Genomic DNA, 24,860 nt, shown 5'->3' on the forward strand with positions numbered 1-24,860 from the left:
CTTTTTGAAACGTTTTTTTGTATCATTGATATCATGGCCAAGGGTAACAAGTATTTGCGTGTCATCCGCATATGATAACAGGTCAAAACCATGTGCCCTAATGAGTTTGGCCAGAGGGGCCATATAAACATTAAAAAGTGAAGGACTGAGGATTGAGCCTTGTGGCACACCCCTGGTAACTGGCCGTGTACTGGCCAAAGTTTCATCAGTTTGTAGTGTGGTAGTTCGATTGGACAAATAACTGATGAACCACCTTAAAACCTGCCCCTTGACACCATACTCCCACAGTCGTCTGACTAAGATGTGATGGGAGATGGTGTCAAAGGCAGCCGATAGGTCTAAAAGTACCAGAATGCATGACTGGTGTTTGTCGAGGGCACCTCTGATGTTGTCGGTCACCTCAATCAGGGCTGTCTCCGTGCTATGTGCAGCACGGAAACCTGACTGTGAGGTGTCGAGTAGATTGTTCCTCTCGAGATAGCTTATCAGCTGCTCATTTACGAATGCCTCCAACACTTTCCCTGGAAAGGGTAGCAAGGAAATGGGGCGATAGTTTGAAAAGGTGTTTGCATCCGCACCAGGCTTTTTTAGTAGTGGTTTAACTCTAGCCGCTTTCCAGATTTGAGGGAATTCCGCTTCTATCAGGGATGTGTTTAGAAGGCAAGAGAGGGGATGGGCCAACACTGGAGCAAGGGTTGTAAATAGTTTGGATGTTAGATGGTCGCAAGGAGATCCGGATTTGATTTTATGTCCTAGACGTAAGATTTTTTCATCATTTAACAATTCAAAAGTGGACCAATTTGTAGAAGAGACAACTTGGTTCATGTGTAGCTCTTTTTCAAGATGTTGGAGAGAGGTATTTTCTATATTGAATGGTTGACATATTTTTGTGATTTTGTCGTCTAAGAACATTGAAAGGTCTTCCGTCCACTCTTGCTTCCATTTCTAACGATAATGGCATTACTCCTAGTCCTACTCCCTCGCCTTCCTTCAGTACAATTGAGGCCCCGCCTCCCACCCAGACCCACCCCCAGCATAAAAACTCTGCCCGCCCCCACCTCCACCTGTACACAAACAAGCCGAGCTAGCACTCAGTTGAACCGCACCGGGAGGGAGGGAGGGTCCTTGAAGGAAGGCGAGGGAGTAGGACTAGGAGTAATGCCATTATCGTTAGAAATGGAAGCATTACCTCCCGTCCCTCCCTCGCCTTCCTTCAGTACAATTGAGGACATAGCAAGCAGAAGAAAAACAGGGACGGACAACTGAGTGACAAAGAACACAAAACAGTGCCCAAAACACAGCAGATCAACATCCCTGGCCTCGCAAAGAGGACAAGACTCTGAGGCCCGAACCCCCACCAGAGGAAAAGCCACCAAGACTGCGGACCGAAACCAACAACCCCACGGAGCGGGGGAAGGCAAACACCTGAGTCGGACCAAAGCGAACAAACAGAGGCCACCACCCGGAAGGACACCACAACCAGCAGGCACCACAGCAAAAGAGGCCGGACAGCCAAACTGAGCAAACGAGACTCCACAGCCAAGGAAGGAGCAGGACAGAACACAGGCAAAACCACCCCATGACAGAGCGAAAACGCCGAGCCACCGGAGGGACAAGGGACGGAACCGGACCCAAAACCAGCAGAACCATACAGAAGGGAACGCACAAGACAGGGCCCAAACACCCCCAAGCGCCCCGCAGGGTCAACAGCAACCAAAAAACAAGGCCCAAAAGCCGAGAGTCGCAACCCAAGTCCCCAAGGAGCCCAAAGGGCGGACCGGATAGGACTTCCAACACAAGCAGCAAAGGCCCCGAAGGGAAGGACACGACGGGGCGGGGAATCAAACACACCAGACCCGGTAAAGAAAACCAGGCAACAGACCCCAGGCAACATGCAAGGAAGCCAGCAGCACCAAGAAGCAGGAAAGCCGCCCCCTGCACCCGCAGAGGAGCCACCGACAACCCCAGAAGAGCCCCAGAAGGAGCAAACCGCTACACAAAAAGGAGGCCAGCACCATGGGAACAACACCAGAGCAGAACCCCGGGCCGAAAGGGCCAGCAAACACCAAGCATAGGACAGCTGAGAGGAGGACCGACGGGAAGCCCGCAAGCCACCGCCAGCCGGCCGAGAACCCCCAACCCAGCCAAGGCCAGCCGCACAACCGCCAGGCAGCAGGGGCAAGCCCTGCACAGAACCCAGGGGAAGGGCACGGAACATCAAAGGGCACGGAACCACAGGAAGGAACCCTCACCGAGCGCAACACAACCCGGACAGGAGAGGAAAACAAGGAGCCCAAGGCCAACAGGGAGCAACCAACCCCCGAGAACAGACCCACAGGGCCCGCACCAGAAACGCCCAGAGCAGCAGAAAAGCAGCGAGGGGGAAGGGGAAGGCACACAGAAAAACCCAGAGGCCAAGGAGAGGGCCAGCCGCCGACCACCCCAAGACCCGGGCCCCCGGCCCAGAGACCAGAACCGGGCCACCCAGGTGCCGCAACAGGACCACCACAGGGAGGCCCCAACGACCCCCCAACAGGCCGGACACAGGGAAGGAGTGAGAAACCCCAGGAGGAAGGAGGGACCCAGCACCACAGAACAGCCAGCACACAGGCCACCCGCCAAAGGCAGAGAGCAGACAGCCCCAGCACCCAGACCAGAGTCCACGGACACAGGACGCAGGACGCAGGAAACCAAGGATCAAGGACCAGAACCTGGACCAACCCGACCACGGCATAGGACTAAGCCACCGGACGACAGACAGAGCCAACACCCACGGACCCCGCAGAGAGCCCCGAAAGGGCACCAGGGCAAGCCCGAATGCCATAAATCCGTCAGCAAGAGGACCCCCGGGAGACCAGCAGGAACCAGAACCGGAACCCAAACAGAACCCAGCAAAGCCAAGAATAGGCTGGCGACCGAAGCCACCACAAGCGGAGCCGGAGGAGCCAGTGAACACCCAGCCAGAAGGCAACAGCGGCCGAGCCACCAGGAGAGCACCCCCGGGGACGGACCGACAAGGGCAGCAGGGACAACAGACCCCGGAGACCAACCCAACAGGAGTCTGACTGAGAAGAAGGAAACGAGCCCAGGGAAGCAGAAACACCACAGAAGCCAGGCGCCCCAGCACCTGCAGCCACAGGACTGCCGAGGAGCCCCCGGGACCACAAGGCCCGAACCCACGAAGGAAGAGAGACCAGGCGCCCGCCGGACAAGGGACCAGGGCCGAGCAAAGCCAGAAAACCAGCACCGACAGGGGACCAGGGAAGACAAACCCCGGGACACCAAAAACCCGACCACCAGAAGAACCATCCGCAAGAGGATGACCACAGAAGGAGGAAGGAAAATCCCCGCCGCAAGAAGGAGAGCCACGAGAGCACCCACACAAGCGGGAAGACCCAGGGCAAAGGACAGAGGCTTAAGGGGAAGGACGCCACACGGAACACGGGCACACCCCACAGAACCGCAGGAAACGCAGCAAGAAGCAGCGACAGGGATGCGGAGCGAAGCACCCCCAAAACCGAGGGCATGCCAGAAACCGCCAAGCAGGGCCAGCGGAAAGACGGCCTGAAGGACTAACACGTGGAAGGGAACGGACCGAAACCAGGAGCAGACCCCCAGGAGAACCAGAACGGCATAAAGCCGCCGGACACCCCAGCCCCAGAAAGGAGCGGGCCCCAGACCTGAGCCCCACCTGACAGGAACTCAGCAGATGGATCACATGGCAAGCAAACAGGACACCCAGTCCAGCAGAGCCACCCAGCAGGAACCGGAGACAGGCACCGGAGGCAGCCGATCCCCCGACCAGGAGGAACCCGCACCAAGCCGACCCAGCACCCACGACCCACAGAACCCAGGGACCCAGGAACAACAGAAACGGCCCGCCGTCACTGAGGAGGAAAAGCCAAAGACGATCACCCACAGACAGGGAACCGACCTGACAGCAGCGACAGGGACCCAACAGGGCCTGGCACACAAACAAGGAGGCAGCAAGCCAGGGCGAACAAAACGGCCAAAACCGCACCCCTCCGAATGATGGAAGGAGACACCCATAGCAGGGACGATGGAGAGGACCCAGCGCAAGGCACGCGAGAAAGGCAGGACGCCCCATTCACGGCAAGGCAAGCAGAGGGCCCAACGCGGCGACACCCAGCCACCACAAACAACCGCCCCAAACACCACGAAACCCTGCACCAAGGAGGGCACAGAAGAAGCAGAGGACAGGCCAGCCCCCAGCGCCACAGCAGCATCCAAGCACCACCAAGCAGTGCGACCCGGACAGGCACCAACAGCCTAACGGGAGGAAAGGGGCGACTCCCACCAAGAAGCAAAGCCACTGGAGGAAGAGAGGGACTCGCCGCACCGAAGAGAAATCCCCCGACGCAAACCGAGCGTGTAGAGAAGCCCGAAACAGAGGATCCAACACAGCGCAGAAGGAAAATGGAGGGCTGAGGAGGGACCGCACACGGCAGGCCCCACAGGCAACCAACAAGCAACTGTCAGCAGGCCAGTACCACAAAGGACAAAGACAAGCACAAAGCACATACAACCAGTACGAGCAACGCACGCCACTCTCACCGCACCAGCCCCCACCCCGGGACCAAAGGGCCAGGCCAATCGGGAGGGCCGGAAACATTAAGGAAAGAAACCCTCAGTCCCAGCCCAGCAGGAAAGAGGAAAACCCTGCCGACCAGCACAGGAGCCCAGCGACCCACGTCCTGCACGCCCACCACCCTGGAGCCACAGACAGCCCCAGCGGCGGGAGAAGGATCCACAGCATCCAAGCACCCAGAAGGGAATCAGCCGCCCTCAGGATCCGCTGGATGAAGAGGGGATAGAAGGCAGCAACAGAACCTCCATACTCCAGAACACAGGACAGAGCAGCCCCAATCCAGTATAGCACCAACCAGACATGAGAGACAGAACACCCCCCACGGAGCCCAGGCAACCAGGGCGCCCAAAGGGGGACCGGAGTCCCAGCCGCAGAGGAAGAGGACATCAGCACGCCCCCACCAACCCCAAGCGACCCAGTGGCAGACAGCCAAGGCCACCATACACCAAAGAATCAGGAGCACAGGCAGGACACGAACCCTCCAACCAGAAAAACTGCAGCAGTTTTGCAGGCATTACATCAAGAGAAACGCCAAACCACAGGAAGGGGGAAAAAAAAAAACAACCAAAAACGGGCAGAAACCCGTCCTACCTGGCCTCCGGGAAGACAGCATACCGGGAGGAGGCAGCCACACAGCCCGACCCGGAAACGCAGCCCCAGCCACAGGAGGACCGCCGGACACCGCCGAGGATTCCTGAGCCACCGCTCCGCCCCCATACCACGAGGGAGACGAGGAGAGGAGGCACAGCCAGGAGAACGCTGCAGAGGGCACCGCCGTAGCAGAGAACCAGATCGAAGACTCCCCGGCACCGCCACAGAGAGGAGCTGAAAAGGTAAGTCTCACTAGGGAGACAGAAAAAAACAGGTGGAGATGGGGGCAGGCAGAGTTTTTATGCTGGGGGTGGGTCTGGGTGGGAGGCGGGGCCTCAATTGTACTGAAGGAAGGCGAGGGAGGGACGGGAGGTAATGGGTTTTAGGGGCCTCTTGTGAACTTTTAACGGACGTAAGTTCTTTTAGTATGTGGTGGAGCTCTTTGGACGAGTTTTTAGCTTTACTTATGCGTTCAGCTATATGGGGTTTTTTTGCCGCTTTGATTTTCCTCATGCAGGGTTTGGTAAATTTTGCGATCATTGGGGTTTTTTGTTTTACGCCAGGTTTCTTCAGCATTTCTTGTTTGAGTTTTAAGATGTTTTAATTGGTCGGTAAACCATGGTGAGGTTTTTTCCCTACAGTGTACCTTTCGTAGGGGGGCTATTTTATCTAGTGTTTTATGGATGGCGGACTCCAGATGTATAGCTCCAAGGTGTACATTTTCTTTAAGGTTAATGTGATCTATTTCGAAATTTTCTGAGAAAGAAACCTGAGTAATATTCTTCATGTTCTTACATGCTTTTAGCTTTTTGTTTATTGTAGTTTTAGCTCTATGGCCACTTATGGAGAATTTTACCAGAAAGTGGTCGGTCCATAATAATGAGGTGGGAGTCTTTAATGAGACATTAGGTGAATTTGTAAATAAAAGATCGAGAGTATGACCCGCTAAGTGAGTGGGGCAAGTGACCATTTGTATCAGGTTTAGGGTGTTCATTGTAGAAATCAGTTTTTCTGTGTCCGATTCGGACTGATCGTCCACATGGTGGTTAAAGTCGCCTAGTAATAGGAAATTGTCAGATGTCAGTACATGAGCGGCGATAGTTCCAAGTAGGGTGTTGGCGAAATCTCCTTTGTTTCCAGGAGGGCGATATAATAAAGCCCCTTTCCAGATGTCTTCCTTTTCTAGCTCATTAATTTTAAAAATTAGAATTTCTGTGTCTCTTACCGCTAAGCTGTCTATGATTTGAACATTTATGTTCTTTGTGGCAGCTATAAGTACACCCCCACCTTTTCCTCCTATTCTGTCTCGTCTTATTATGGAGTATTGTGGGGGAAAAGCGATATGGAGATCAGGGGTTGCATGTTCATGCAGCCATGTTTCCGTAATAAAACACAGTTCAGGTTCTTCATCATTGAGGAGACTCCATATTTCCATAGCATGTTTTGGGACAGATCTGGCATTCAAGTATATAGCGGTGTATTTTCCTAGTGTGGAACAGAGTTTAGTTTGGCCACAAGCCGACTTAATGCAGTCTTTAGGAGCTTTTAAAAGATCGTTTTTTAAAATGTCTGAAGGCGCTGGGGGAGGGCGATTAAGAGCCACCAGAGCTTGTCGTGAATACCTGATGGAGGTCGGGGTGCGGAGAATCATTTTCCAAGCCAGGGTGAAGTGCTAGGTCCGGCTCTAGGTGGAAGATAGTGACCGGGCAGCTGGCAGCGGACAGGCGCAGACGGGCTTGCCTTGGAATTAAATAGGGAAAGGGAGCCGGAGCACTAGCACGCTGACTTCTACTTCCGTGAGTAGAACCGGAAGTGAGTATGCCTGCAATCGACCCTCCGCAACAATCGGCAAAAGCCGCGGCGGACCGGGGTCAGCAGGGAAGGTACAATAATACACAATAATACATTATAATCAGTGTTGGTACTAGTTAAAATAATGTGCTTTCCACACCTTCAGTGACACGGGGCACAAAAGCGAAAGATCGGGTGTGGGGCTTAAAAACATGCAGGCATGTAAGTTTTAGCTTTAGCCAAGTTCTATGTTCAGCAATTTACCTAAAGGTTTGAAGGAAAAGCAGCCTTCAAGAATAACTCACCCTTTTGATCAGGGCGCCGCTGCGCGTGTCCGCGCCTCCCTTGGAATTAAATAGGGAAAGGGAGCCGGAGCACTAGCACGCTGACTTCTACTTCCGTGAGTAGAACCGGAAGTGAGTATGCCTGCAATCGACCCTCCGCAACAATCAGCAAAAGCCGCGGCGGACCGGGGTCAGCAGGGAAGGTACAATAGTACACAATAATACACTTTTATAATCAGTGTTGGTACTAGTTAAAATAATGTGCTTTCCACACCTTCAGTGACACGGGGCACAAAAGCGAAAGATCGGGTGTGGGGCTTAAAAACATGCAGGCATGTAAGTTTTAGCTTTAGCCAAGTTCTATGTTCAGCAATTTACCTAAAGGTTTGAAGGAAAAGCAGCCTTCAAGAATAACTCACCCTTTTGATCAGGGCGCCGCTGCGCGCGTCCGCGCCTCCCTTGGAATTAAATAGGGAAAGGGAGCCGGAGCACTAGCACGCTGACTTCTACTTCCGTGAGTAGAACCGGAAGTGAGTATGCCTGCAATCGACCCTCCGCAACAATCGGCAAAAGCCGCGGCGGACCGGGGTCAGCAGGGAAGGTACAATAATACACACTAATACACTTTTATAATCAGTGTTGGTACTAGTTAAAATAATGTGCTTTCCACACCTTCAGTGACACGGGGCACAAAAGCGAAAGATCGGGTGTGGGGCTTAAAAACATGCAGGCATGTAAGTTTTAGCTTTAGCACCTCTGTCTTGCTACCTTTCAACCTCTGGCAGTTGTTGGCCATCCAAGAGGCAAGCTCCTGCATGCACGCTCTGAAGTTGGACGCCGCCAAACCCGGTGCCCGTGATAGCGAGATAATCAGCTGCGTGTCATCGGCATATGACACAATCCTGACTCCAAAACCCTCCACTATACTCGCCACTGCAGATACATATAGGTTAAATAGGGTGGGGCTCAGGGCAGACCCCTGAGGCACCCCCTGATCCAGTTTCATAGCTTTAGAGTAGTGGGCGCCCTGTCTCACCTGAAAGCTGCGTTCTATCAGGAATGATTGTTTCCATTTTAGAGCTGAGCCTGAGACACCTCCCTTGTTCAGACACTGTAGCAGGGTGTAATGTGCCACAGTGTCAAAAGCGGCGCTCAGGTCCAAAAGGATGAGAGCCATTGTTTGCCCCTCTTCTGCTTCCTGCTTAATTGCCTCCGTGGCCATTAATAGAGCTGACTCCATAGAGTGAAATGACCGAAATCCAAATTGAGTGGGGTGCAGGAGATTGGCTTCTTCCACATAGGCCATGAGCTGTAGGTTTGCTGCCTTCTCTGCCACTTTCGCCAAAAACGGTATGGTTGTTGCTTGAGAAGGGTTCATACCCCCTCACCCAAAAACCCAATTTTAATTATCCAGTAATGAACCCTACAATCTCCAGATCCCTAAAACCTTGACCTTAAAAATTCATTACTACCCCTAATCACTCTCCTAAAAGCTTCTGCTTGTCCCCAAAAACAACCCAACCGTGAACTCTAAAATCCCCTTACCATGCTTTTTTAACTGTATTTTATTGATTTTATGCAAAGTTAAAAGTTCGACAAAACATACAGTGTTAGTGGATAGTGCCATATACATTGCCATGGCAATTACAGGTACGTTATTCTCAAGCGGAAACACCTACTAGCCCAGCCAAAATCAAGGCACCTCTTGTATGTTACCAAGACTACAAGGTAGTCACTATACAAGGAAGCACCATTACACACTTGGTCATTAGAAAATCTACGTGAATATTAGCCCCGCACAATCGGCCCTCTGTCTCAGATCCACTTTTGGAGCTCAAATCACTGCCATCCTAAGACATACCCAGCAATAGAGCCCACAACATTATGGGATCTGCTCTCCTTCCATCAGTACGAGACACTATCATGTGGTGTTCTTCCGCTACTCTCCATTCCAAGAGATCTCGCAACTAGTGATCCAACAGGGGGGTCCTTGTACCCATCCATGCAATGGCCACCAGTTTCTTCGAAAATAATAGGGCCAACTGAACAAGTCTTTAAGGGATTTTAAGTCCTTTAGGGCGCATGACCACTCCCAACAAGCAGGGTTACGGCATCAACTTTATTCTAATCCCAGTGACTGTCTCTATGCATGGCACTACCTATCCCCAAAACTCCAGGACTCTTTTACATTCCCATTTGAGGTGAATGAAAGTGGCTCCAACAGTAACACATTGCCTACACTTAGCTACCATAGCGGGATCTGTTTTATTCAGACTATGTTGAGTGACATAAACACGATGTAGAAAATGAAAATGCAGCAGCTTAAATCTGTTGTTCCAAGACAAGGTACACGCAAGGCCCAAGAAACTCACCCAATCCGAATTGTCGATCGGCATTCCCAAATCTCTTTCCCACACCCCATGAGCTGGGAATTGTCAAGGTTGCATGTAACCCACAAGAGCTTTGCAAAAGAGAGTAATTAGGTGGTGTCCCTCTCCCCACCCAATAAGACCCTCAAGCACACCCGAGACTCCGCTGGGAAATCCGTCCGATGCTCCTTTACGAAAATCGCCAACTTAGCATCATGTAAAATGTAGGTTGGTCCAACTCCAAAAGAGTCCTGAGCATCTGGAAATGTAATGAAAATATCTCTGGGGTATATATCACCCGCAGCCAGACAACCCCCCCCGACCTCCATTGTTCCATAGACATGTTCATACCTATAGTCATAAAAGGAGCCAGATCCCACAATTGTAGCCCCCTTCTGAAGGGGGGCCTACGGAGAACCTTTTGGACTACCTTCTCCCAAAGTTCTGCCGCGTTTCAAATTAAATATGGAACCAAATAGTTCAACCTGCCCCTCGCATCAACAACTGGGGCAAAGTCTCACCAGAGAACTCCGTCCCCAGGAGTTGTTTCTCCCAATTCTTAGACTCTGTGAGCCATCTAGCAGCATGCTGCAAGTGTGCAGCATAATAGTAGAACTGTATATCTCAGACCGCTAATCCCCCATCCTCCCAGTCCTTATTGGGTGTTGTCAGCTCCACCCTGCTGAGTTCACCCGCCCATAGGAGATTCACCAACAGGCTATCCAGCTTGCAAAAAAAAACGATCCTGCAGCGGAAACATAGAATTCTGGACAAGGTACTGGCAGCACAAAGGAAAGCCCTTTTAACCACAGCCACCAATCCCATCCCATCACTCAAAGAGGAAGCTTATTCCAGAATTTAGTGGCGACCTCTGACCCTGCCTAAAGGTTAGGTTGCCCCCACGCCGCTGCCGCCTGCTCACCCTGGTCTCCTGCTGCTGTCTCCTGCTGCCAGCTGACTTGGCCTGCCCGCTTGCTGCCTCTGCCTGCCCCCGGTCCCAGCCGCTGCTGAGCCGGTCACCTTCGCCGCACTCTTCCCGCCGCTGCCTCCCTGCGGCCCCGCCCCCCTGACAGCCTATTCGCCGCCCTGCTCCCGCCACCCAGTTGCTCCTCCCTCCCATCAGCACTCTTAAGGAGAACGCGTAGCAGCGTAGGGAGCGACCTCTGACCCTGCCTACAGGTTAGGTCACCCCCACACTGCTGCCGCCTGCTCACCCATGTCTCCTGCTGCCAGCTGACTTGGCCAGCCCGCTTACTGCCTCTGCCTTCCCCCGGTCCCAGCTGCTGCTGAGCCAGTCACCTTCGCCGCACTCTTCCCACCGCTGCCTCCCTGCGGCCCGTCCCCCTGACAGCCCATTCGCCACCCCGCTCCCACCACCCAGCTGCGCCTCCCTCCCATCAACCCTTTTATGCAGACCGCGAAGCAGCCGCGCTAAGGGCGCGCCGCTGGCCCGCCGAAGGCACGCCTAAGGCAAGCCTGTCTGGACCGCGCCCAGTGCCAGAGCCCCTGTTCCCCGCAACCGCCACAACACCTGTCTCCACTAGGCCACCAGAACCCTCCATGCACTCAACACCAGACGATCAAGCAATTGCTACCTGGCCACCCCGAAACGCACCCACGGACCTTTCACCTGCCGAAACTGCAGCTACACCAGCATCCAGCTCGCCAATCAATCCAACCACCTTTGCTGCATCCTCCTAAACACCCGCTCCGCCAGGAAACATGCCGTCGAACTCTGTGACCTACTTGACACCCACACCCCTGACGTCGCATTCCTGACCAAGACCTGGCTGAACTCCTCCTCAGCACCCAACATCGCCATAGCCATCCCGGAAGGCTACAAGGTCATCCGCAAGGACCGCACCAATTAAGTAGGAGGAGGAAACGCCATCATCCACAAGAACACCCTCAACATTTCGACTAACGACGCTGACACCCTCTGCACCGACGAACACCTGCACTTCCAGATCCACACCGACCCCAGCACCACCCTCAGAAGAACACTCGTCTAAAGACCCCCCCGGACCCCGACCACAGTTCTGCGACTCCATCGTTGACCTCATCAGCATGCACGCCCTCGCCTCCACGGACTACATCCTCCACGGGGACCTGAATTTCCACCTCGAGAACAACAACGACCCCAACTCCTCCACCCTGATCGATACCCTCGCCAATCTCGGACTCGGACAACTCGCCACGACGTCCACCCACTCCGCCGGCCACACGCTGGACCCCATCTTCTCAGCAAGCACCCACGTCTGCTTCAACCACACCACAAACTCCACTGGACCGACCACCGCTGCATCCACTTCACCTTTCGGAAACCCGTCACACCCCACCGTACCCAACAGATGCCACGCCGCTGCTGGAGCAAAGTCACCGATAATCAGCTAACCACCACCCTCGCCCAAAGCCCACCCGCAGACCCGACTGACCCGGACGCCGCAGCCCACAACCTCAGACAATGGATCGGAGACTGCGCCAACGCCCTTGCCCCAATCAAGAAACGCTCCACCAGCCACACCAAGAAGAAAGCGATCTTGTTCTCCCAAGACCTCCAGGCATCCAAGAAAACCTGCCGTAAGTTAGAGAAGAACTGAACCCACGAACGAACCCCGGAAAGCTACGCAGCTCACAAGGACGCCACCCGCAACCACCACAACCTCATCAGATCCTCCAAGAGAGCCTCCTTCAAAAACCGCCTAGACAACGCACACCACAGCAAAGAGCTTTTCAACATTGTGAAAGAACTCTCCAACCCCAACTCCAACGCCTATGACATCCCACCCTCGCAAGAACTGTGCGACTCACTGGCCACCTTCTTCCACCGCAAGATCACGGACAACCACGACAGCTTCAACAGCACGACCGCCCCGGGAACCACCGACAGCTTCAACACCGCGACCGCCCCGGCAACCACCGAGACACCCACGACCACCACTCGCACCAGCCGCCTGACCTCCTGGACCAACATAGACAACAACAACACCATCAAGAACATGAACTCCGTACACTCCGGATCCCCGACAGATCCATGCCCTCACCACATCTTCAACAGGGCCAGCACCGTCATCGCACCCCACCTCCGGAAGCCATCAACAGCTCCCTCGAGACAGCAACCTTCCCTGAGGACTGAAAACACGCTGAGATCAACGCCCTATTGAAGAAACCCACGGCTGACCCCAAGGACCTCATAAACTTCTGACCCATCTCCCTGCTCCCGTTCCCGGCGAAGGTCATCGAGAAGGCCGTCAGCATACAACTAACCAAGTTCCTCGAGGAAAACAGCATCCTGGACTCATCCCAGTCCGGATTTCGCTGCAACAACAGCACTGAGACAGCCCTCCTAGCCGCCACCGACGACATCAGAACCCTGCTAGACAACGGTGAAACCACGGCCCATCCTCCTGGACCTGTCGGGCGCCTTCAACACGGTCTGCCACCACACCCTATGCCCACTCCTCCACGACGCAGGGATTCAAGAAAAGGTCCTGGACTGGACCACCACCTTCCTCTCCGGTAGAACACAGAGCGTCCGCCTTCCTCCCTTCCGCTCCGAAGCCACCAAGATCATCTGCGGGCTCTTCCCTCAGCCCCACGCTGTTCAACGTCTACATGGCCCCGCTCGCCTGCATCTCCCGACTGCACAACCTCAACATCATCTCCTACGCCGACGACACCCAGCTGATCCTCTCCCTCACCAAAGACCCTCACACAGCCAAAACCAACCTTCACGAGGGTATGACGACCGTCGCCGACTAGATGAGAAACTGCCGGCTGAACTCAGACAAAACAGAGGTCCTCATCCTCTGGTCCACCCCCTCGGCTTGGGATGGCTCCTGGTGGCCCTCCTCTCTAGGAACAGCCCCCACACCCACCGATCACGCACACAACCTAGGGGTCATCCTCGATTCTACCCTCTCTATGACAAAACAGGTCAACGCCGTCTCCTCCTCCTGCTTCAACACCCTCCGTATGCTTCGCAGAATCTACAAGTGGATCCCCACTGAAACCAGAAGGACGGTTACCAAGCTCTCGTCAGCAGTAGACTGGATTACGGAAACACCCTCTACGCCGGAGCCTCGACGAAGCTCCTCAAACGGCTCCAACTCATCCAGAACGCACCAGCACGTCTGATCCTCGACATCCCGTGCCGCAGCCACATCACACCCCGCCTGAAAGACCTGCACTGGCTCCCCGTCAACAAGAGGATAACCTTCAAGCTCCTCACCCACGCACAGAAAGCACTCCACAACACTGGACCAGCGTACCTCAACTGCCTCCTCAACTTCTACACCCCCACCCGCCAGCTCCCCTCCGCAGACCACGCCCTCGCCACCGCCCCCCCCCCGCATCCGAAGAGCAACCACCGGCGGTAGATTCTTCTCCCACCTCGCCGCCAAGACATGGAACACCCTCCCCGTCCACCTACGGCAGACACAGGACCTACTGATCTTCAGGAGACTCCTCAAGCCCTGGCTATTCGAACAGTAGCAGCTCCCCCTTCCCCTCAGTGCCTTGAAACCCTCACAGGTAAGTAGCGCGCTTTAAAAATAATATGATTGATTGATTGATTCTGTGCCCCATCAAAACCCTGTCTATGTTTTTGCATTGATGCTGGTCTCTGTGCATAGCCCAAATCCCCAGGTACTGAAACCCCTCCAATTTTCCCGGAGACCCACATCTGGCAGCTGGTCCATCTCCCAACTAAGCCACCAAAGGGGAACAAGAGTGACTTGCGCACATTGATCCTAAGACCTTAGACCTCACAAAAGGAACCCAGTAACATTGATCCTAAGACCTGAGACCTCACCAAAGGAACCCAGTAACTGCACCAGATTGAAACCAACTCATCGGGTGTTTGTGCATCCTCGTATAGCAGAATGAATGTGGTTAACGTTCTCCACCCTAACCCCCCAGGGTTCTAGCTCCACACGTAGCAGAAGTGCAAGGGGTTCAATTGCTAAGGCTAATAACAGGGGCGAGAGAGGGCACCCCTGACGAGTCAATCTCCCCACTGGCCATGCTTCAGAAAGCTCACCACCCACCCTGATACGTATAGATGGGTCAGTATACTGAAGTTGCATCCAGGCGCAGAAGTTGGGGCCAAACCCCATGCCCCGCAAGACTGCCAATTGAAATGCCCACTCCACCATATCAAATGCCTTTTAAAGATCAAAGGAGATCAAAGCCAGCTCCCGCTCTCCTTCCAAGGAATCATGTAGTACCTACAGATCTTATGAGTGGGGCTACACACCGGCATAAAGCTGCATTGGTCCTCATGGACCAGCTCCCGAAAGGCCCTTCACACCCTGTTTGCCAATATTTTGCACAGTACTTTAAGATCTGTTTTGATCTTAGTGAGGAGCCAGTGAGCAGATGGGTCTGGTCTCCTCCAGGCTTTAACATCAAACACACTGTCCCCATTTGCATAGTCAGTGGGAGAAGATGTTTCTCTCTCGCCTCTATATAGACCTTCAATAGTTTTTCTTTGAAAACAGAAGAGAAGGCATGATAGAACTCCGCTGGAAACCCATCTCTACCTGGATCTTTGGACCTTAATGTCTGCAACCACTTCCTCCAAAGTGAGGTCCTCCTCCAATTCCTGTATGACCTCCCTCTATAACTCAGGAAGTCCCACTCCATCCCTCCTACAGTGTCATAACATTTCCCACCGCCGGGTTTGCATTTGACCCCGTGTGTTCCATATAGATAAAATGGAGGTACCTCCATTTCTTGCCTGAGGACCCATTCCAGGAGCTTGATTGATTGATTAGTGCATTTGTACAGCGCACGAATGCCCAGGGGCTCATGAGTGCTACAGACTAGTGGGTCAAAGAAGGTTGCCGGAGTGGTGCAAATCGTGTTAATTGGAAATAAAAAACAGATTTTCAGTGCCTTTCTAAAAGATGTAAGCGTAGGGCTTCTCTTAATGGTGATCAGGAGTAGGTTCCATGCCTTGACTGTCCCTAACAGGAAGCTTCTTCCGCCCGAGCGTGCTTTCGTGAACCTGGGTGTTTGCAGAAATTTGCTAGGTGCAGATCTTAGACTTCTAGAAGGCACAAACCATTTCAAATGGGTCCTCAGAAATTGAGGCCCTGGGCCATGTAGTGCTTTAAAGGCTAGGTATTGGGATTTAAACGTGATCCGCTTGTCCACTGGAAGCCAGTGGAGGGCTCTTAAACCTTGGGAGACTGTCTCGAACCTGGGGATATCCAATACTAATCTGGCTGCCACATTTTGAAGGCGCTGCAACCTTTGTAGATACTGGGATTGGATCCCCATATTCAGGGTGTTGCCGTAGTCCAACTTGGGCAGGGCTAATGCTGTAACCAGTGCTTTTAGGGCATCAGGTGGGATAAATAGACAGATTTTCCTGATCATTTTTAGGATGAACTAAAATGGTTGAGCAGAGGGTATTGATCTGACTATTGAATGTAAGTTTATCATCAAAGATGAATCCTACATTTTTGACCCAGGCTGGTGGGCCACCATCTAGGTGACTGGAAAGATTAATCAGAGCCCAACAGCAAGACTTCAGTCTTTCCGCCATTCAATTTTAGGCATTTGGACTGCATCCACATGTTAACCTGTGCCAGGCAGCAATAGAAACAGTCAGCTGTCTCATCCATGTTGAGACTGACACCACCAACTGGGTGTCGTCCGTGTAAGAGACCACTGAAAAACCAAACTGCATGATGATTGAAGCCAGAGGGGCCACATATACATTAAAGAGTGTGGGGCTGAAAGATGAGCCCTGTGACACACCACAAGGAAGTTTAAAATGCTTGGAGGAAAAGGCTTCCGAATTCTACAAAAAAGGCCCTATCGGCAAGAAAAAATGACAATAGTGTGAGGGCGGTATCTCTGATCCCCAGCTCAGATAGCCTACTGGCTAATATTTCGTGGTTATGTGTGAAATAACGCTCCCAGGCATACAATGAATTACACAATAGATTAAACAAACAAACTAGTGCAGTTTAGAAAAAATACATTTTTAATATAATAAAAGTTGAATAATAAAATTCAGTGCAATTTAGTCAGACTTGATAAAATAACAATATGGTGATACATGTGTATTCACAAAAAGTTTAAAAAAGGTAAGATGGCATCCAGTCGACGCGTTTCGACATTAAGAATATGCCTTCATCAGGACTTTACCATCGATTTCTAGAGTAGTACTCATATACAAGGACTGTACTATGTTCTTGTGGTATTGATTTATTAGAGGTCCAGAGAGATGACACTTCCCCCTAAAGAGTTATGGTACGTTCCTCATCTGGGGTCTGTTTTTCGGTATGGCACCCCGACTAATGTAGTTTTAAACAAATAGAAACCAGGGATTATTTATGCGCTGTTTCTTAGAAATACCACTCATTCCGCATGATGTGGTATATAACCATTTATATGTGTATATTTCTTATAGGCGTAGTGTCTACTACTCAGTTAGACTGCCGTTTTGCTTATTGCTCCTTTATTTTAGCAAAAGGACGCTGGTTCTTTTTAATTCCGTTCTCCCTCGTAGTCACAGATAGCAGTATACGGCGGTGGCGTCACCTTCGCTTTTTTACTGTTTAGCGCCGTACGCACGTTACTCCAGGACAGGCGGGGGTCTTGTCGATAAAAGTTTCTCTTCCAGCGAGTCAGCTTACAGGAACAGCAGCCAATATTTCGTGGTTCAAAGTGCCGAAGGCCGCTGATAGATCTAACATAATCTAGGTGGCCATGCCACTGTGTCTAGTATTGTCCTTAGTTCCTCAGCGGCCTTGACCAGAGCTGTCTCAGTTCCATGCGCCTCCTGCGTATTGTGAGGGATCTAGAAGGTTCTTGGGGGGTAATAAATGCAGTGAGATGCGCATTTAGTATTTTCTCCAGCACCTTGGCTGGAAATGGTAGTCTGGAGATGGGTCGATAACTGCTGGGGTCATTAGGGTCAAGATTCGTTTCTTTTAAGGGTGGAAGGATCGAGGCTATTTTCCATATGTCTGGAAACATGTCTGACTGAATTATCCCTTTGAAAACTACCCGTAATTGTTCAGTTAATATTTCTGGATTCAGGTGCAGTACTTTGGGAGGACAGGGGTCCGCTGAGGGCCCTGATTTAGATGTTTTTACCACCTGAAGGATATGTTCTAATGTAGGGGGGCGGAGAAAGACGAATTAGCAGAAATGAAATCCGTAAATGCCGTATTGTTCTTAGGAAAGGAGCCAGCACTGTCCTTAAAGGGTTTATACACCCTCTCAACTGTATCCTTGAACGACTGTCCCAGTATGTTGCAGAATTCGGCACTGCTTTCCATCCAAGGTGCGGTAAGGATTGCCGTGGCTGCTATTATTTTAAGTTGTGAATAGAAATTTGCCTAGCCTACGAGAAGGTAAGTTTCAATTCTATTAAGGACGCGGAGGCGAGGATTATGCTCATTCTCTCTTCGCTTTAATTAACAAATTTTGCACAGCAGCTCATCATGAATGTAACAAAAAACCTACATTTCCCATAACCAGGGAAAAGAAAACAACAACTTCTTTACAGTCCTTTTACACTGTCCATAGCACTCCGGCAATAAGTTATGCTGTCACTTCCTGCCCGCCCTCTTTCTTCTCGAAAGGATCTCTCTCATGTTCAACCAGACTGCTTCTGGTTCTCGTTTACTGAAAGAAAATATAACAGTCAACCATTGTGTCTTAACCATGAGAAAAAATCATGCCAAATACATACGCAGGACTTGTGAATAACCTTAACATGATAACAAGACAATCATCTTAAATCATAATATGCAAGCAACAAGATCTTGACCACAAGAAGCAAAATAGATTACTTACAATCATACGGGGCGGGACAGCAACCCACGTGCTTGCAGAGAGTTATAATCCTCATGTCCGCGTCCTTAATAGATTTGAAACGTACCTTCTTGTAGGCTAGGCAAATTTCTGTTCTATGTTAGGACCGGAGGCGAGGATTATTCTCCTTCAAAGCTTGTCGACAACCACCTGAGCCACATTCAGCAGCGGCTTAAAATAAAACCTCTTAAAAGTGGAGTCCGAGGACCAATCCACTGCTCTCATGAGGTCTTCCAGCCGCACTCACAGGCTAAAGGCTTTTGAAACCATCGCCCCTCTAGCTAAATGTGCGCCAAAAGCTCTTGTGTTAATGCCTGCCTCTTGCATGATCCAAAGCACCCAAAGGGCAATGGTGGGAGAGGACACTGCTCTGAATGGCTGTTTGAGGGCTATAAGGAGTTGTCGTTCGCTTGCGGGACGAACTTCCTCCGTGGCCTCTTCATATGCTTTTAGACATTGTACCACACACAGTTTAGGTGTTTCCGCAAAAGCAGGGTAAGAGATTGTGTGTGTATGAGATTTGGTATGCCTGCTCACTGTGAAAGTGACCCTGTCAGGAGAGAAAACTCTTGCAGTAACATCTAACGCCCAAACATCTGAAACTCTCCTACAGGAAACCAAACACAACAAAATCGCCAACTTGGCCGATAACTCCTTCCTAGAAAGAAAACGATTGGGTTGCCAGGACAACAATAAATTCAATACCTGATTCACACCCAAAAGCACCGAATAACGGGGTTCCGGTGGGAGCGATAACCTGATCCCTCTAAGAAGCTTACAAACGAAGGGATGCTCCCCTAAAGGGGCTCCATCCACAGGGGCATGCCCTGCAGATATCGCTGAGCGAACCAAATTTATTGACCTGTATGCTAGACCTTTCAGCGCCAACTCTGCCAAATAATTCAAGATGTGAGGCAGGTCCGCCACCACGGGATCTACTTCCCGTCGCATACACCAACATACCCATCCCGTCCATGCAGATCTATAGCTCTTGGATGTGCTGTCCGCCCAAGCTCTGGACAGCATGAGCTCAGCGTGGCTCGAAAGGCCTGGCAATCTCCAACGTTGCCTGTAATTCGCCAGGCCATCAACTGGAGTGAACCCTCCTCCACCAGTCGGTGAGGAGTCCCCTCCGGACTCAACAGGAGGCGGGGAGTCAGGACGAGTGAGATTGGAGAATCCCAAAAAAGTTCCAGAAGAACTGGAAACCAAACTTGCGATCTCCAACGTGGCGTTATCAGGTCCACCGAGGCCCTCTGCCTGTGAACCTGGGTAGCCACCCGTATTATCATTGAGAATGGTGGAAACGCATAACCGTTCTCCCGACTCCAATCCTAACTGAATGCGACCAACGCCGCCGCCAACGCATCCGGCCTCCAACGGAAGAACTGGGGAAGCTGACAGTCCAACCGACAGGCAACCAGGTCGACTGAAAAAGGACCCCAAGGGTCCTGCAAGCACTGGAAAATCTCTGGGTTCAGTTTCCAAACACTGCGTCTCGGAGATGGCGAGAGTGCCAGTCTGCCACTGAATTGTCCTTCCCTGGAAGATACTCCGCTGTTACAGACACCTGATGAGAGAGGCAAAACTCGCAAACATTGTTAGCCAAGTTCGCCAGGGCTTTTGAACGCGTGCCGCCCAGGTGATTGATATACCTGACTGCCGACACATTGTCCATCTTCAGAGGGACTGACGCCTGGATTCTGTCCTTGGACCAGCACCGCATCGCAAAGGAGCCCGCCAGGAGCTCTAGACCGTTGATGTGAAGGCGTTGTTCCTGCGGAGACCAGCTTCCGCCTGTGGAGAACTGCCCACTCCGCGCCCCCCAACCGGACCGGCTTGCATCCGACTCTATCACCAAGTCAGGAGCAGAACCGAAGATCGCTCTTCCGTTCCAAGCTTCCATGTGGGACAGCCACCACTCCAACTCCTTTCTCGCCTCATCCGTAAGCGGTACCACCTCGAATAGGTTAGGCCTTCCCGCAGGTGATGCGCCTTTAAGCACTGCAGGGCCCTATAATGCAGCGGCCCCGGGAAAATAGCTTGAATAGAGGCCGAGAAGAGACCCACCAAGCGAGCAATCTGCCTCAAAGAAGTCTTCCGCTTGGCCAGGGTCTAGCGAATCTCGTGCCGGATCTTCGCCACCTTCCTGGAAGGCATACTGAGCGTGGCCGAAACCAAGTCTATCACAAACCCCAGAAAGGAGACCCTCTGGGTCGGCGACAGAACGGACTTCTGCTCGTTGATCACGAACCCCAGGCTTTGGAGCAAGGTCACCGCGGTCTGTAGTTGGCTCCGCAACTGCGCGAGACATTGGGCCATAATGAGGATGTCGTCCAGGTACACTATCAGCCGAACCCCTCGGGCCCTCAAATATTCGACTGCCGGTTTTAGAACCTTGGTGAAACACCAAGGGGCCGAGGAAAAGCTGAACGGCAGACAGCAAAACTAGTACGCTTGACCCTCCCAAAGAAACTGGAGGAATCTCCTGTGCGGGGGAAAAATCGGTACCACCAGGTACGTGTCCTTCAGATCCAATCTCACCATCCAATCGAGTGGCTGGAGGACTTCCCGAAGCAGGCCCTCCATTTTGAAGTGTCTGTACACCAGCCACTCGTTGAATTCCCTCAAGTTGATAACAGGACGCCGACCCCATCCGTCTTGTCCACTAAAAAGACATTGCTGAGGAAATCCGTAGGGTGAACCTCCGTCTGAACACCGCTCCCTTCCGGAGCAAACCAGTCACCTCTTCGTCCACCAAGGCCGCATCCGCCTCGCAAAACACTTATCGGCCGAGGCCTGACTCTCTGTCGGGGGGTCCCAAGAAATTCTATTTGGAAGCCTCTTACCATATGAAGCACCCAAGCGTCTCCGGTAAGAGCATCCCAAGCTGGAAGAAACAACGCCAGCCTGCCACCCACTCGCAACAGCACAGCTGGTAGAACACTTACCGGTGGCACCACCATCTTGGCCTCTGTAGCTTCCCCGCCCGCGGAAACGCTGTCCTCTCCTGAGGTAGAAATTAGTAAACCGCTGGTCCGTCTGGTACTGGCCAGGACTGGAGCCTTGCCCTCTTCCCTGGGGCTGTTGATTTTGTCCCCGGCCGGGCAGGCGGCTCCTTTCCCGATCGGCCCCGCAGAAAACCCAAGGGCTAAAGACCCTCTTTATGTTTGCCTGCGCTTTATCCAGGGAGGTGAACGTTGCAACGAATTTACTGAGTTCTTTAATAAAAGGCTCGCTGAACAAGCCTCCCTGTGCCGACGCTCCTGCCTCCGAACAAGCCAGGTCGCCCAACTTAGGATACACCTTTATCAGGAGTGACCTGCGCCTTTGTCGAAAGGGCGCAGTTCGCGTTCCCCATAAAACAGATGGCGCGCTGCGCCCAAGCGGACAAGACCTCAGGGTCAATAAGGGCACCAGAGCTACGGGCCTCTTCCGCCATGTCCAAGATCTTTGTCATTGGACCAATGGCATCCAGTAACTTGTCCTGGCATGCCCGCCAGGACCGATCAATTCCTTTCTTAGGGTCTTTTATAAACTTTGCTAGGAATGTAGCCATATTAACCTCTATCTCCGGGGTTAGGGACACCTTACCCGCCAGAGTGGGGCGCGGATACTCCGCCCTCAACCTACTCCTTACCTCATTTTCTAATGGCTTCCTAAGGCGGAACGCTACGTACATTGCCGCCTTCTCAGCGGGAGCCCACTCCGCCGATCTAGGATGCACAATGTCATCTGGGTCCAACATATCCAAAATGCCCGTCTTCGGAAGGTCAGTAGACCCCAAAGGCCTCCAAGATCTTGAGGACCCTGCCTCATCATCTGAGTCATCCGGAGTACCCCCCGTGCTGGGAAGGAGGGGAATCTGGAGGGGGAGCTTCCGGAATTGGGGTAGGCTGCTGAGGCACAACAATGGGGGCGGTATGTTCAAGGAATGCCCGCTTAAGGTGCCCAAAAGCGTCAGAATCAACGCATTCTACGCACTTTTTCTTGGGAGGGGGTGGACCCTCGCTTTCCATCGGCACTGGCCTGACCGTCTCCGCAGGGGAAGGCCCCGTCGCGTTAGGGGCCACCTTGGTACCCAATTGCTCTATCTTATCCGCCAGGCGCTGCTCCATGGGAGTCATCAGCTCCGTTACAGCCCTATAAATGGAGTTGTCTACTTTATTGTAAAAATCATCATCCCACTGCAGGTACGCTAGGGAGTCCTCCTCCTCATAGAAACCCTGCTCCTCAGTGGTATCCATAACAACCAAATTAGCACAAGCACTACACCAGGCTGGGTAACCCCAGAACCACCACCCCACACAAGGTGAGTAATGTTGTAAGCTGAGGAGCACTCAGACAAATTTTGGCTGCCAAAGGCAAGTATTTCATCGGGGCTGTCAACTCCTTGGACACCCAAGCTCCCAGAAACTTCCAGTGGGACCAGAACTGCCTGCCCCAGGTGTCCGTGTGGCAGTAACTCCAGGCCACACCAGATATACCTACCTGAGTTACCGGGCGTGCAAGGGGACGAGCCCTAGGTGCAGCGCACCACTACCGACCCGCAACGCGGGCGTTAAATATGATGGGGAACAAGATTTGTTACCGGCCCAGTTCTCTGCTGGGCGCTTTACTACACCACTATCACTTAAATATTTATTTGCACCTTCACATACTCATTGGTCCTGAGGAAAGCCAGTTGTAATTAAAAGGCCTGGCTGAAACATGTAGACCGCACAGGACGAAGGAGGTCATAATTCACTCCAACGCGTCCGTTTGCCTTTTTAGTTGCCAACAGGGGCCCAGTAATTAAAGTTTATCCATACACCCTCGGGAACTGGGACCCACTGTATAGCTTTTAAATCATCACCTTCACATTCACCAACACTGCACACTCAGCAAGTATACCTGCTCCTCAGTAATCTGGAGTCGCAGCACACCCGGGACACATTCGGTGTCACTGTGGTGGGCCCAATGATGAAGCATGCCACCAACTAGGTTGGTGGCTGAGGGCTTCATGACAAAACCAAATGGTTTGGCAACATACGTACCCTTTGAGTCTCTTCACACAATTTAGCTAGTCCTTCTTGATAATCTACGCTTTAGCAGGCAGACACAAGTTGGGCGCGGACTTGTACGGTGACCGGAGCGCATTTGTTGAAACTGACAGAAATCGCGCTCCAGTGCACTGCGCTGCGTCGCCCCCCACAGCGCCCTCTGCCGGGCAGAGGTATATATTTACAACAAGGGGTGGTGAGGGACAGAGTCTCTGAATTAAGCAGAAAGCTCTCACCCAGTCAAGAGATCAGGGCTAGATCCAACACCGTTTTTTAGCTCACTGCACCATCCCAGTTTCAGAACCTGGCTGTATGCAAATTAGTCTGTTCCTGTCCCAGTGCATGATGGGAACAGGGCAAACCAAACTACAAAAGCCAATTCTTACACTGGGAAGGAAACAAGCTCCCGGGGACCGGTTTCTGGCATTACAGCCGTCTTCGGCCCGGGCAGAGGACCGCACCATGACCGGAAGTGTGGAGAAAGGCCGCGTACGGAGCGCACTAGCGTTCCCGCGGACCACAAAGGGAATCTGCAAAGGAAAAACCAAATATAAAGATTTCACAAGAAAAACGCTCACAGCGCACAAAACCATCAACTAGTCAGAGACGGGGAAAACACTTATCTCGAGCTGCCGAGCAGCGAAGAAAGAGGGCGGGCAGGAAGTGACAGCATAACTTATTGCCTGAGTGTTATGGACAGTGTAAAAGGACTGTTAAGAAGTTGTTGTTTTCTTTTCCCTGGTTATGGGAAATGTAGTTTTTTTGTTACATTCATGATTAGCTGCTGTGCAAAATTTGTTAATTAAAGCGAAGAGAGAATGAGCATAATCCTCGCCTCCGGTCCTGACATAGAATTTTACTTACTCTATTCATTTTAACAGTTTTAACTTGTGAGCCTTACGGTGCTCAGGTATTTCCACATTGCACTTTCGTAAAACGCACAATTACTCCTGCATTTATTATTTTCCGCTGTTACCTTAGTTCACGGCTGGGTTGGCCTCTGATTTTCCCTCACTACCGGGGCAGGCAGGCACTTCCATGTGGTGCGCGGGCTAGTCTTCCCGCTGCACACCCTACTTAGCCTGATGCCAGAGCGGACGTGGAGCTTACCAAATTAATCACTTTCCCTGGGTAACAGCTGACGATAGGACATCTGAAAGAAACACGTTAGTATTAGATTCCTTACCTTAGAATATCCCCAGGCGTCAGTCTGGATCCGGAAACTTTTGCGTAGCAGTACCCCTGCGCGTCGGTAGGCGTCGTCTGCAGGCGTCCCCTGCGGCTCCGCGTCCGTCATTGGCGTCGTGCGCCGTGATGACGTCGCTGTAGTATATAG

The 24,860-nt window shown here is 52.2% G+C and overlaps 1 protein-coding gene across 1 annotated transcript in view; it reads left to right on the plus strand.

Moving 5' to 3' along the window:
• The window catches only part of AHI1 (Abelson helper integration site 1), a 665,760-nt gene that overhangs the window by 450,301 nt on the left and 190,599 nt on the right, over positions 1-24,860 (plus strand). The window lies entirely within an intron of this gene.

This window comes from Lissotriton vulgaris, chromosome 6 (assembly GCF_964263255.1).
Source record: "Lissotriton vulgaris chromosome 6, aLisVul1.2, whole genome shotgun sequence".
Taxonomy (NCBI): domain Eukaryota; kingdom Metazoa; phylum Chordata; class Amphibia; order Caudata; family Salamandridae; genus Lissotriton; species Lissotriton vulgaris.